Below are 12625 nucleotides of genomic sequence, written 5' to 3'. Positions count from 1 at the left end.
ATAATTTTCCAACCCCTTCCAATTCCAAGGAAGAGCCGTATTAGACTTTAGACATTAACTTTGTTTCTCGCTCCACAGATCCTGAGGTTCTCCAATACTTTCATTTTCTATTTCAGATCTGCAGCATTGGCATTAGTTTGCTTTCATTTTACCAAATATCCCTGGTTACTTGTCTTGCAATTTAAAAATGGTCTTCAGATTGCAGATTGTACACTCAGCTAAACATCAGAGATAATGGGGACTGCAGATGCTGGAGATTCCAAGATAATAAAATGTGAGGCTGGATGAACACAGCAGGCCAAGCAGCATCTCAGCTAAACATCATCCTGGTTGCATGTGAACAGAAACTCTTTGGGAAGGTGATCAATCTAGCTGGCATTACAGTAGCGTAGTTGTACATGTGTCAATGCAACACTTCCTGAAGTTGATGTCCATTAGTCATGTAGACTGTATTTGTAACGTACATTAAGACCATAAGACATAGGAGCACAAGTAGGCCACTCAGCCCTTTGAATCTGCTCCACAAATGAATGAGACCACGGCTAATCTAATAATCTGCAGTCCATTTTCCTGCTTTTTCCCCATAACCCTTGATTCCCATAATAATTAAAAACCTGCCTATCTCAGCTTTGAATATATATTTACTGACCCAGCCTCGACAGCTGTGGTAAAGAATTCCTTAGATTCACCACCCTCTGAGACAGGTTCCAAGACCCTCCTCCCCAGCATACTCCTAGCAAATGTTCAGGGTTTTAGACACAGAATGGATGCACTCAGATTTAGATTTAAAAACCGAAAGAACTGCGGATGCTGTGAATGAGGAGCAAGAATGGAAGTTTCTGGAAAAGCTGAAAAGGTCTGGCAGCCTTTGTGAAGAAAGTATCAGAGTTAACATTTCGGGACCGGTGACCCTTCCTCAGAAATGACCTAGATTTACCTACCAAAGGGAACTGAGAGATTGTTGTGTGCTTTGCTTCACAGAGACGTGTGTTCACCCTTGCCATTCCTGACTGTGCCCTACAATTTGACAGGTTCTCCGTATACCACATGGACCCCACAGTGACATTGAGTAAGTTGAAAGGTGGTGGGGTGTGCTTCCTGATCAACACTCTCTGTAGCTCAGATGTAGCAACTCCAGCAAGCCATTGCTCCACAATGCTGGTTCGAGGCCATGGAAGACGGTGTCCGGGACTGCTTGTAATCAGTGGACCGGATGGTGTTCAAGCAGTCAGTGGAAAACCTAGACGAGTATGCCAGCACCATCACGGACTTCATTAGCAAATGTATGGAGGACTGTGAACCAAACAGGCCAATCCGAGTGTTCCCCAAACCGAAACATTGGATGAACCAGGAAATCCGCTGACCAGACATGCAGCAATCATGTTGGAGACCCAGACCAATGCAGAAAATCCAGATATGACCTCTGCAAAGCCATCAGGGATGTCAAGAGGCATTACCGAGCCAAGTTAAAGGCCCAAACCTACCAAACAAACTCCTGCCACCTATGGCAAAGGCTAAACAACATTACAGGGTAAAAAGGGGAGGCAATGGTCTAGTGGTATTCTTGCTGGACTGTTAATCCAGAAACATTCTGGGGAGCCAGGTTGAAATCCTGCCATGACAGATGGTGGAATTTAAATTCAATAAAAGTATCTGGAATTAAGAATCTAATGATGACCGTGAATCCATTGTTGATAGTTGGAAAAACCCATCTGGTTCACAAATGTCCTTGAGGTAAGGAAACTGCCATCCTTACTTGGTCTGGCCAACATGTGACTCCAGACCCACAGCAATGTGGTTGACTCTAAACTGCCCTCTGGGCATTTAGGGATGGGCAATAAATGCTGCCTGGCCAGTGATGCTCACATCCTGTGAATGAATAAAGGAAGACAAAAATGAAACAGACTAAGATAACAGACAAAGACACATCCCTCCCTGATGCGCTCAATGCTTTCTGTTCTCGGTTTGAGCAGAATGCCAGTGGCCCTGGTGCCACGTGCCCTGACAGCCCCAGACACACCTATTCCCTTAGTCACTGCTGCAGATGTCAGATTGCTCTTCCTAGGAGTCAACCCAAGAAAAGTGAAAGACCCGGACGGTGTTCCCGACTGAGCACTCAGATCCTGTGTGGACCAACGAGCAGACACGTTCACCAACATCTTCAACCTCTCCCTCCTACAAGCAGAAAACCACCATTATCCCTGTACCTAAGAAAGCACATGTAAACATGTCTTAATGACTATTGCCCAGTGGCTCTGACCTCAATAATTGTGTAGTGTTTTGAAAGGCTGTTCATAGCCCACATCAACTTGTCTCCCAGATAATAAAATGTGAGGCTGGATGAACACAGCAGGCCAAGCAGCATCTCAGGAGCACAAAAGCTGACGTTTCGGGCCTAGACCCTTCATCAGAGAGCTCTCTGATGAAGGGTCTAGGCCCGAAACGTCAGCTTTTGAGCTCCTGAGATGCTGCTTGGCCTGCTGTGTTCATCCAGCCTCACATTTTATTATCTTGGAATTCTCCAGCATCTGCAGTTCCCATTATCTCTCAACTTGTCTCCCAACCTGCCTCAACCGCCTATGATTTGCCTCTGACTTAACAGGTCCACAGAGGATGCCATATCCCTAGCCCTGTGCTCATCCCTGGAACATATGGACAACACCGACACCTACATCAGACTCCTGCTCATTGATTACAGCTCCACCTTCAACACCATTATTCCCTCCAGACTGATCTCAAAACTCCGTGACCTTGGTCTCAGCTCTGTCCTCTGCAACTGGATCCCCAGCTTCCTGATCCACAGATCGCAATCAGTAAGAATACATAACCGCACTTCCTTCACAATAACACTCAACACTGGCACCCCCAGGAATGTGTCCTCAGCCCCCCTACGGTGCTCCCTATACACCCACAACTGCATTGCCAAATGCTGAATGATTTCAGAAAGAAACGAGGAGAACACGTCCCCATCTACATCAACAGAACTGAGATTGAGAGGGTAGAGAACGTTAAGTTCCTCAGAGTGACAATAACTGTTGACCTGTCCTGGACTTCTCACGTAGATGCTACAGTCAAAAAGGCACAACAACATCTCTTCTTCGATAATAAAATGTGAGGCTGGATGAACACAGCAGGCCAAGCAGCATCTCAGGAGCACAAAAGCTGACGTTTCGGGCCTAGACCCTTCATCAGAGAGGGGGATGGAGAGAGGGAACTGGAATAAATAGGGAGAGAGGGGGAGGCGGACCGAAGATGGAGAGTGAAGAAGATAGGTGGAGAGAGTATAGGTGGGGAGGTAGGGAGGGGATAGGTCAGTACAGGGAAGACGGACAGGTCAAGGAGGTGGGATGAGGTTAGTAAGTAGATGGGGGTGCGGCTTGGGGTGGGAGAAAGGGATGGGTGAGAGGAAGAACCGGTTAGGGAGGCAGAGACAGGTTGGACTGGTTTTGGGATGCAGTGGGTGGGGGAGAAGAGCTGGGCTGGTTGTGTGGTGCAGTGGGGGGAGGGGACGAACTGGGCTGGTTTAGGGATGCAGTAGGGGAAGGGGAGATTTTGAAACTGGTGAAGTCCACATTGATACCATATGGCTGCAGGGTTCCCAGGTGGAATATGAGTTGCTGTTCCTGCAACCTTCGGGTGGCATCATTGTGGCAGTGCAGGAGGCCCATGATGGACATGTCATCTAGGGAATGGGAGGGGGAGTGGAAATGGTTTGAGACTGGGAGGTGCAGTTGTTTGTTGCGAACTGAGCGGAGGTGTTCTGCAAAGCGGTCCCCAAGCCTCCACTTGGTTTTCCCAATGTAGAGGAAGCCGCACCGGGTACAGTGGATGCAGTATACCAAGATAATAAAATGTGAGGCTGGATGAACACAGCAGGCCAAGCAGCATCTCAGGAGCACAAAAGCTGACGTTTCGGGCCTAGACCCTTCATCAGAGAGGGGGATGGGGGGAGGGAACTGGAATAAATAGGGAGAGAGGGGGAGGCGGACCGAAGATGTAGAGTAAAGAAGATAGGTGGAGAGGGTGTAGGTGGGGAGGTAGGGAGGGGATAGGTCAGTCCAGGGAAGACGGACAGGTCAAGGAGGTGGGATGAGGTTAGTAGGTAGCTGGGGGTGCGCCTTGGGGTGGGAGGAAGGGATGGGTGAGAGGAAGAACCGGTTAGGGAGGCAGAGACAGGTTGGACTGGTTTTGGGATGCGGTGGGTGGGGGGAAGAGCTGGGCTGGTTGTGTGGTGCAGTGGGGGGAGGGGATGCACTGGGCTGGTTTAGGGATGCAGTAGGGGAAGGGGAGATTTTGAAACTGGTGAAGTCCACATTGATACCATATGGCTGCAGGGTTCCCAGGCGGAATATGAGTTGCTGTTCCTGCAACCTTCGGGTGGCATCATTGTGGCAGTGCAGGAGGCCCATGATGGACATGTCATCAAGAGAATGGGAGGGGGAGTGGAAATGGTTTGCGACTGGGAGGTGCAGTTGTTTGTTGCGAACTGAGCGGAGGTGTTCTGCAAAGCGGTCCCCAAGCCTCCGCTTGGTTTCCCCAATGTAGAGGAAGCCGCACCGGGTACAGTGGATGCAGTATACCACATTGGCAGATGTGCAGGTGAATCTCTGCTTAATGTGGAATGTCATCTTGGGGCCTGGGATGGGGGTGAGGGAGGAGGTGTGGGGACAAGTGTAGCATTTCCTGCGGTTGCAGGGGAAGGTGCCGGGTGTGGTGGGGTTGGAGGGCAGTGTGGAGCGAACAAGGGAGTCACGGAGAGAGTGGTCACTCCGGAAAGCAGACAGGGGAGGGGATGGAAAAATGTCTTGGGTGGTGGGGTCGGATTGTAAATGGCGGAAGTGTCGGAGGATAATGCGTTGTATCCGGAGGTTGGTGGGGTGGTGTGTGAGAACGAGGGGGATCCTCTTGGGGTGGTTGTGGCGGGGGCGGGGTGTGAGGGATGTGTCGCGGGAAACGCGGGAGACGCGGTCAAGGGCATTCTCAATCACCGTGGGGGGAAAGTTGCGGTCCTTAAAGAACTTGGACATCTGGGATGTGCGGGAGTGGAATGTCTTATCGTGGGAGCAGATGCGGCGGAGGCGGAGGAATTGGGAATAGGGGATAGAATTTTTGCAGGAGGGTGGGTGGGAGGAGGTGTATTCTAGGTAGCTAAGGGGGTGGCCATGGGCACCCGCATGGGCCCCAGCTATGCCTGCCTCTTTGTAGGTTACGTGGAACAGTCCCTCTTCCGCACCTACACAGGCCCCAAACCCCACCTCTTCCTCCGGTACATTGATGACTGTATCGGCGCTGCCTCTTGCTCCCCAGAGGAGCTCGAACAGTTCATCCACTTCACCAACACCTTCCACCCCAACCTTCAGTTCACCTGGGCCATCTCCAGCACATCCCTCACCTTCCTGGACCTCTCAGTCTCCATCTCAGGCAACCAGCTTGTAACTGATGTCCATTTCAAGCCCACCGACTCCCTCAGCTACCTAGAATACACCTCCTCCCACCCACCCTCCTGCAAAAATTCCATCCCCTATTCCCAATTCCTCTGCCTCCGCCGCATCTGCTCCCACGATAAGACATTCCACTCCCGCACATCCCAGATGTCCAAGTTCTTTAAGGACCGCAACTTTCCCCCCACGGTGATTGAGAACGCCCTTGACCGCGTCTCCCGCATTTCCCGCGACACATCCCTCACACCCCGCCCCCGCCACAACCACCCCAAGAGGATCCCCCTCATTCTCACACACCAGCCCACCAACCTCCGGATACAACGCATTATCCTCCGACACTTCCGCCATTTACAATCCGACCCCACCACCCAAGACATTTTTCCATCCCCTCCCCTGTCTGCTTTCCGGAGAGACCACTCTCTCCGTGACTCCCTTGTTCGCTCCACACTGCCCTCCAACCCCACCACACCCGGCACCTTCCCCTGCAACCGCAGGAAATGCTACACTTGTCCCCACACCTCCTCCCTCACCCCCATCCCAGGCCCCAAGATGACATTCCACATTAAGCAGAGATTCACCTGCACATCTGCCAATGTGGTATACTGCATCCACTGTACCCGGTGCGGCTTCCTCTACATTGGGGAAACCAAGCGGAGGCTTGGGGACCGCTTTGCAGAACACCTCCGCTCAGTTCGCAACAAACAACTGCACCTCCCAGTCGCAAACCATTTCCACTCCCCCTCCCATTCTCTTGATGACATGTCCATCATGGGCCTCCTGCACTGCCACAATGATGCCACCCGAAGGTTGCAGGAACAGCAACTCATATTCCGCCTGGGAACCCTGCAGCCATATGGTATCAATGTGGACTTCACCAGTTTCAAAATCTCCCCTTCCCCTACTGCATCCCTAAACCAGCCCAGTGCATCCCCTCCCCCCACTGCACCACACAACCAGCCCAGCTCTTCCCCCCCACCCACCGCATCCCAAAACCAGTCCAACCTGTCTCTGCCTCCCTAACCGGTTCTTCCTCTCACCCATCCCTTCCTCCCACCCCAAGCCGCACCCCCAGCTACCTACTAACCTCATCCCACCTCCTTGACCTGTCCGTCTTCCCTGGACTGACCTATCCCCTCCCTACCTCCCCACCTACACCCTCTCCACCTATCTTCTTTACTCTCCATCTTCGGTCCGCCTCCCCCTCTCTCCCTATTTATTCCAGTTCCCTCCCCCCATCCCCCTCTCTGATGAAGGGTCTAGGCCCGAAACGTCAGCTTTTGTGCTCCTGAGATGCTGCTTGGCCTGCTGTGTTCATCCAGCCTCACATTTTATTATCTTGGAATCTCCAGCATCTGCAGTTCCCATTATCTCTGATGCAGTATACCACATTGGCAGATGTGCAGGTGAACCTCTGCTTAATGTGGAATGTCATCTTGGGGCCTGGGATAGGGGTGAGGGAGGAGGTGTGGGGGCAAGTGTAGCATTTCCTGCGGTTGCAGGGGAAGGTGCCGGGTGTGGTAGGGTTGGAGGGCAGTGTGGAGCGAACAAGGGAGTCACGGAGAGAGTGGTCTCTCTGGAAAGCAGACAGGGGAGGGGATGGAAAAATGTGTTGGGTGGTGGGGTTGGATTGTAAATGGCGGAAGTGTCGGAGGATGATGCGTTGTATCCGGAGGTTGGTAGGGTGGTGTGTGAGAACGAGGGGAATCCTCTTAGGGCGGTTGTGGCGGGGGCGGGGTGTTAGGGATGTGTTGCGGGAAATACGGGTGACGCGGTCTAGGGCGTTCTCGATCACTGTGGGGGGAAAGTTGCGGTCCTTAAAGAACTTGGACATCTGCGATGTGCGGGAGTGGAATGTCTTATCGTGGGAGCAGATGCGGCGGAGGCGGAGGAATTGGGAATAGGGGATGGAATTTTTGCAGGAGGGTGGGTGGGAGGAGGTGTATTCTAGGTAGCTGTGGGAGTCGGTGGGCTTGAAATGGACATCAGTTACAAGCTGGTTGCCTGAGATGGAGACTGAGAGGTCCAGGAAGGTGAGGGATGTGCTGGAGATGGCCCAGGTGAACTGAAGGTTGGGGTGGAAGGTGTTGGTGAAGTGGATGAAGTGTTCGAGCTCCTCTGGGGAGCAAGAGGCGGCGCCGATACAGTCATCAATGTACCGGAGGAAGAGGTGGGGTTTGGGGCCTGTGTAGGTGCGGAAGAGGGACTGTTCCACGTAACCTACAAAGAGGCAGGCATAGCTGGGGCCCATGCGGGTGCCCATGGCCACCCCCTTAGTCTGTAGGAAGTGGGAGGAGTCAAAAAGCCCCAAGATGACATTCCACATTAAGCAGAGGTTCACCTGCACATCTGCCAATGTGGTATACTGCATCCACTGTACCCGGTGCGGCTTCCTCTACATTGGGGTAACCAAGCGGAGGCTTGGGGACCGCTTTGCAGAACACCTCCGCTCAGTTCGCAACAAACAACTGCACCTCCCAGTCGCAAACCATTTCCACTCCCCCTCCCATTCTCTAGATGACATGTCCATCATGGGCCTCCTGCACTGCCACAATGATGCCACCCGAAGGTTGCAGGAACAGCAACTCATATTCCGCCTGGGAACCCTGCAGCCATATGGTATAAATGTGGACTTCACCAGTTTCAAAATCTCCCCTTCCCCTACTGCATCCCTAAACCAGCCCAGTTCGTCCCCTCCCCCGACTGCACCACACAACCAGCCCAGCTCTTCCCCCCAACCCACTGCATCCCAAAACCAGTCCAACCTGTCTCTGCCTCCCTAACCGGTTCTTCCTCTCACCCATCCCTTCCTCCCACCCCAAGCCGCACCCCCATCTACCTACTAACCTCATCCCATCTCCGTGACCTGTCCGTCTTCCCTGTACTGACCTATCCCCTCCCTACCTCCCCACCTATACTCTCTCCACCTATCTTCTTCACTCTCCATCTTCGGTCCGCCTCCCCCTCTCTCCCTATTTATTCCAGTTCCCTCTCCCCATCCCCCTCTCTGATGAAGGGCCTAGGCCCAAAACGTCAGCTTTTGTGCTCCTGAGATGCTGCTTGGCCTGCTGTGTTCATCCAGCCTCACATTTTATTATCTTGGAATTCTCCAGCATCTGCAGTTCCCATTATCTCCAACATCTCTTCTTCCTCAGGCAGCTCAGGAAATGTGGCATGTCTATAAGATCCCTCACCAGCTTCTACAGATGCACCAGTGAAAGCAAACCCTCACCCCATCCCCCTCTCTGAGAAGTGGTTCTGAGGAAGTTGGATCAGTATCAAGGACTCTCCACATGTTAATAAAGAATAACTTGATGATGGGATACCTGTCTCTGTGGAAGTATTTCAAACTCAGCAGTTCTGGCAACATCTGTGGAGAGAAAACAGAGATGATGTTTGAAATCTAGTGCTCCTTATTCAGAACTGAAGAAGTGTTTTGAAGTTTCTTCAGCAATTTGTATCTATGTGTGTTTGAGATCTCTGGCATTTGCAGTTCTTTGATGTATTATCAGCCAAGTGAAACTTTATTGAGTCATAGAGCCATACAGCAGGGTAACAGACCTTTTGGTCCAACTCCTCCATGTCGACCGGATATCCTAAACTGACATTGTCCCATTTGCCAGCATTTTCTTGAAACTTTGGCAACACAAAGTGTTCTAGAGGGCACCAGCAACTTTGTAATACAGTATCAACATCTGTCACCTTCATGTGGACATGTGTGGATGCCTTGATTTTCTGTGGCATTGCTCAAGAACAAACCACAGAGATTGAGAAATCTGGCACTCCATAAATTGCACCACTCCCTTCTGGCTGTCAGAGGTAAAAATGTCCCGTAAATTCTTATTGCGCTGACCCATGAAAGGCAATCAACATGGCTCATGGAGTGTTGTCCTTTGAGGTTCATGTCCAAAAGAGAGCACATAACATTGCTCCTGTTTCTTATTGGGACCCTGATGTAGTGTTCTGGTCAGACTCAGCGTGATCCCTGCAGTCAGTCCTGCGGACTTCATGATTAATATATTGACTTAATGATGGATATATTGATGTAGCACTGGTCCACCCAAAATGATGCTGGGGATAAAAGGATTAAATTGTGAAGGAGTTTAAGGACACTAGGTTGGTATTCCCTTAGAAGATTAAGGATGAGGTATTTGAGATGCTGGAAGAGCTATTTGAGATGCTGGAAGTGTTCAAAGCATCGATAGGGTAGACAGAATTAATCTCTCTTCCCCAGTGTCAACCTCAATAACAAGGGGCACAACATGAAAAATTGAGCCAGGCAGGTCAGGGGGGATATCAGGAATCAGCTGACAGTAAATAAAAGCTTTTAAGATTAAGATTGATAGATTTTTGCTTGGTTTGAGCAAAGGCAGCTAAATGGAATTTAGATACAGATCAGCCATTGAATGGTAGAACAGCCTCAGGAAGCTGACTAGCTGAAGAATGTGCTTAATCTCCTTTAGAGGCTGGAATTGCATTCACCCATTTACTAAGTCTTTTACCTGGAGCATCCCATCAGTCCCTATACCCGTCTGGCGTTCTTACAACGATAATCCGTTGGGCTTACATTTTCTGCCATATAAGGTATGGAATGCTGAATGTAGCTGCTTCTTACACAAGGACAGGTTCTTTACCCCGAGGCACTGTGAAAGGTAGCAACTTGTGTTCACCTGTCATTGGTGCTGTTTGAGGTAGTTTTCAAGTCGCCCACATTTTTGGAATCATTTTGCATTTCGATCTCCACCCTATCAGTGTATGTCTGTAGAATGGAGATGGTGAGGGCAGGGGTTTGAGGAAGTTAGCCTCCTGCTCTTCAAACCAGGTTTGCGTGCTGGGCTGGGTAGCATATCCTTTTCCAAACTTCATATCTAAATCTGAGCAATTTGTTCTCCCCACCAGAACTTATTACAAAGAATTTACGTGTTTGTTACTGTAGCACGTTCCCTCTTCTCTGGAAGTGGTTCACAGTCAATGAAATAGTTTTGAAATACAGTTATGCTGTATTGTGGAAAATATAGCTAAAAGGCCATACCCTATTCCCAATTCCTTCTCCTCCGCCGCATCTGGTCCCGAGATGAGGTATTCCACTCCTGGACATCCCAGATGTCCTCTTTTTTCAAGGACCGCAACTTCCCATCCACAGTGGTCGAAAATACCCTCGACCATGTCTCCCGCATTTCCCGCAACTCATCCCTCACGCTCCCTGTCCGCAGTAATAACCAAAACAGAGTCCTCCTCATCCTCACGTACCACTCACTCCCTTGTCCGCTCCACACTCCCCTCCAGCTCCACCACCCCTGGTACTTTTCCCTGCAACCGAAGTAAGTGCTACACCTGCCCCTATACCTCCCCGCTCAACCCATCCCAGGCCCTAAGAAGACTTTTCACATCAAACAGATGTTCACCTGCATGTTTGTTAATGTGATATACTGTATCTACTATTCCTATTGTGGCCTCCTGTATATCGGGGTAACCAAACGGAGGCTTGGGGACTGCTTTGCGGAACACTGTCACTCAGTTCACAACCAACAACTGCACCTCCCAGTCGCGAACCATTTCAACTGTACCCCCCCCCCCCCCCACCCCGGACTCCTCAGACGACATGTCCATCCTGGGCCTCCTGCATTGCCACAATGATGCCACCCGAAAGCTGCAGGAACAGCAACTCATATTCCGCCTGGGAACCCTGCAGCCCAATGGTATCAATGTGGGCTTCACAAGCTTCAAAATCTCCCCTCCCCCGACCGCATCCCAAAACCAGCCCAGCTCGTCCTGCCTCCCTAACTATTCCTCCCACTTTAAGCCCCATCCCCATCTCTACCCACCAACCTCATCCCGCCTCCTTGACCTGTCTGTCCTCCTTGGACCGACCCACACCTCTGTAACTCCCCACCTACATTCACCTTCACTGGCTCCTCCCCTGCCTCTTTGACCTGTCTATCTCCTCTCCACCTATCTTCTCCTTTATCCATCTTCTATTCCCCTCCCCATCTCCTTATTTATTTCAGAATCCCCTTCCCCTCCCCCATTTCTGAAAAAGGGTCTCGACCCGAAACGCCAGCTTCCCTGCTCCTCTGATGCTGCTTGACCTGCTGTGTTTATCCAGCTTCACACCATGTTATCTCAACTACCTGTCAAAGTTCCCTGTCTAAGACAGGTCTTGGTGAGCCTTTTGCATTGAACACTGGGAGAAATGGCCAGGGTCAAGGAGAATCCATGGCCCAGGCTAGAAATAAAATTAAGAGATGGCAAAAACTGCAGATGCTGGAGTCAGAGTCAATACAAGTGTGGAGCTGGAGGAACACACCAGGCAAGATAGCATCAGAGGAGCAGGAAAGTCGACATTTCGGGTTTACAAAAAAATTAACTAGCTTCAGGGAACACAAAGGAGCCTACAACACAAACAGGAAACAGAAAGAAAGATAGCAAGGCTTAACCGATAACGGGTGCTGGTTATAAATAACGAGGGACGACCTAGACTTACTGTCAGCCAACCAGCCACACCATTTTCACCTAATCTGTTCAATGTGGAAAGAATAGCATTTCTATAGCACCGTCCACTTCAGGGTGTCTTTTGAAGTCTCACCACTATTGTAATGTAGGAAATGCAGTGGCAATTTATGCACAGCAAGATCCCACAAATAGCACAAGTAAACCTATAAATTGGATACAGGACTAGGCCATTTGGCTAGCCCACTCGGCTGGACAGCTGGTTTACAATGCAGAGTGACACCAGTGGTGTGGGTTCAATTCCTCCTCCAGCTGAGTTCATCATGAAGGCTCCCCCCCTTCTTGGCCTCACCCTTGACTCACTTGTAATGACCCTCAGGTTAAACCTGCCAGCACTGGAGCCCCCCAAGGATGCATTCTCAGCCCCCTACTGTACTCCCTGTACACACATAACTGTATTGCCAAATTCCAAGCAAACACCAGCTACAAGTTTGCTGATGACACTACCGTGGTAGGACAGATATCAAACAGCAACGAGTCAGAATGCAGGAAAGAGACGGAGGACCTGTGACGTGGTGCAATGAGAACAACCTCTTTCTCAATATCAGCAAAACTGAAGAAGTGATTATTGGCTTCGGAAAGAAAGGAGAAAAACACACCTCCATCTACATGCATCTACAGGCTAGTTTTGGGATGCAGTGAAAATGTGGATTTCACAACCTTAAAAATCTCCCCTC

At 50.5% G+C, this 12625-nt stretch overlaps 1 long non-coding RNA gene across 1 annotated transcript in view; it reads left to right on the top strand.

Moving 5' to 3' along the window:
* The window catches only part of LOC132209599 (uncharacterized), a 33795-nt gene extending 32551 nt beyond the window's left edge, over positions 1-1244 (top strand). The window contains exon 3 of the long non-coding RNA XR_009445796.1: positions 982-1244. This is a non-coding gene — a long non-coding RNA (uncharacterized LOC132209599). The remainder of the gene's footprint in view (positions 1-981) is intronic.
* The last annotated feature ends 11381 nt before the right edge of the window (positions 1245-12625 follow it).

Source organism: Stegostoma tigrinum, chromosome 5, assembly GCF_030684315.1.
Source record: "Stegostoma tigrinum isolate sSteTig4 chromosome 5, sSteTig4.hap1, whole genome shotgun sequence".
NCBI classification, from domain to species: domain Eukaryota; kingdom Metazoa; phylum Chordata; class Chondrichthyes; order Orectolobiformes; family Stegostomatidae; genus Stegostoma; species Stegostoma tigrinum.
This window is presented reverse-complemented; position numbering and strand designations above follow the sequence as displayed.